The following is a 2,545-nucleotide window of genomic DNA, read 5'->3' as shown; positions in this document are numbered from 1 at the left end:
GCTGGAGGAAAAAACCCATCAGTCTGCTAAAGATTCGGCTCAATCTGCTCTGTAGAGCTGATACCAGAGATAGCTGTGCAGTTTTAGACAAAAAAACAGGGAAGATGAGTCTTGACTTTTCTGATACTTCAAAGGTTAAAAAGCCAAGGAGATAATGGAGCCATTTTCAGGGGCAGAAAAAGTCCCACTTATCAGGCCTTTTTTACCTGTCTCAAAAAGAAACAAGGAGAGCACAGGTGCATTGTGTGCTTCCTTTTGCCCTTCCACCTTTCTGCTTCTCCTTCCAGCTCAGGAACCAGCTGCAACTGGGGCAGGGCAGTTTCTGGCTGGGGGGGTCACCAAGGCCCAGCCGAGTGTCTCCCTCTTGGTGTCAAAAAGGCTTTGTAGCTCGTCGTGGGCTTGAAACATCCTTGGATGTTTAAAGTAGCAAAATAAAAACAAAACAAACTGAGCAATTAATCAGAGAGTGGAGTTTTTGGGGACCACTGACAATCCTGAACAAACGCAAATCATCAAAACAACTGTTTCCACCAATTGCTTTGCATTTCTTGCATGAAATGACATTAAGTGAAATCTTTTGCTAGTGTAGTTTTTTATGGTGTTTTATCTAAGGTGGGAAGCAGTCAGATCTCTGCTTCATATCTTGTGGAAATTAGCAGTGGTGTGGAGACTTAAATAAGGGAATCCAAGAAAAGGAAGGACGCCTCCTGCTCGAAGAAGCAGAATACTGCAGGTTGTGTCCATAATTGTGTCACAGCATGACACTGAGGACCCCAGCGCCTCCTCTGGGTTCCTTAAACTGAGTTTTTCAGTTATTTGGCATTTGACGTATCTAGGGTCCCCACTTGCCACCCCAAGATTTGACCTGTAGGAAGGTGGGCACTGACAGCAGTTACAGAAGCCAAGGGGATCTGCTCTGATAGTGTTAGAAGAAACTACAGAATTAAAAAGCAGTCTAAGCACTTCATTTGGGGCCATGAAAACAAATGCACTCCTGAGCATAATCTTGCTGTGTCTCAGCTCAAGTGTCAAGTGAGACCAAGCCATTGCCGCTTGCCCAGAGCGGTGAGCCAGCGTTCATTTGTCTTTCTCAGGCGGGTGGGCGGCAAAGCTACTTACTCCAGTTTGTTTAGAAGAAAGATGTTAGCGGTCAAACACCCTAAATCCACTGTTGCCATAAAGAGGTTAATTACCTTCGTGCCTGCTCTCAGGCAAACACCAGAGAGGAGCTATACACAGCTATCCCACTGCACCAAGCGCCCTTGCTAAGGTACCGATCACTGTGAGCTGCGGGGTTTGGCGCCGGCTCACAAACCCGAGTTGCGTGGGCACAGCAGGGGGAAGGGGAAGGGTGGCTAAGGAACGGGCGAGCGCTCGGATGAAAACACACAGTAACACCTGGTCCATCACAAGGGGACTCGTGTCTCCGAGAACATCGAACAGCCCATATTTTAATGAAGAAGAATGGTCAGACTGCTGCCTGGATGAGAAACAAATTAACTGGTTTCCAAGAGAGGAAGAACACAGCTGTCTGGATCCCCTGGAAGGCTTCAGATTGGTTTTAAAGGCCACTGTGCTCTAGCGAGACGGGGTCGCTCCCTGGGGCGAGGCCGCAGCCACAGTGCATGGATGGATGTGATCCCCGACGGGTAAGTGTGAGGGACGGCTACAAATCACTGCGAGAAACAGCGAAGAAGGGAGGGGGGCTGGACAAGAGGGACCTTTCCCACTTCATCTCAGGTGTTTTTCCCTTCCATTTCTTTACCTTCGTCTTTTATAAACTTTGTGACAGTACTGTCTTTTTTGGATCTTGCAAACAAATACTGTTATATGTAATTTATCTCATCTTGGTTTGAATTAGAAGTGATTTCAAGCTAACTGCATAATAACAAGGCATCCTTCACCCAAGGATATGCCAATTTATAAAGTGAGCTTCTGGGGACACTTCTGGGGACACCAGGGACAGGTGTCCAGGACTTCAACAGGTTGCCTTGCTCCCAGGGCAGCCTCCAGCCTGTGCCCCTGTAAATCCACACAAGCCAGTTCACAGAGAGAGGAAATAGCTTTTATCATACCAAATGATAGAGCTGGGAAAAACTGACAAGCTTCTGGGCTCACTCACACTTGTGTGCTTGAAAGCTGGTCTGTTTTTTCCAGCTGTAACACTTGGTCTAATCAATAATTTTTCTCTTCCTGCAAACTATGCCATATTATTAGTCATGTGATTTTAATCATGCCTTTTCCCTACATTACATAAGGGTAAAATGTTTAAAGAGGCTGAGCTAGCTGGGACAGAAAACCCCCCCCACAAAGGATAAGGAAAAACAGCTGCTATTCCCTTATGCCAGAAATATAAGGCAATTACACTTACACAGACATCTGAAAACTTTGTAACCCTCACATTTGATAGACCAATTTAAACCAGATTGTGATCTTGATATGGCACTTCTTCCGCCAGGAACCTGCAACAGTTTGACTCGTGCACATGTTTCAGTCCATCTTCATTCAAGAAAGCATTTGAGGACCCATTTGACTGCAAACATTA

Source organism: Apteryx mantelli, chromosome 4 (assembly GCF_036417845.1).
Source record: "Apteryx mantelli isolate bAptMan1 chromosome 4, bAptMan1.hap1, whole genome shotgun sequence".
NCBI lineage: Eukaryota > Metazoa > Chordata > Aves > Apterygiformes > Apterygidae > Apteryx > Apteryx mantelli.
This window is presented reverse-complemented; position numbering follows the sequence as displayed.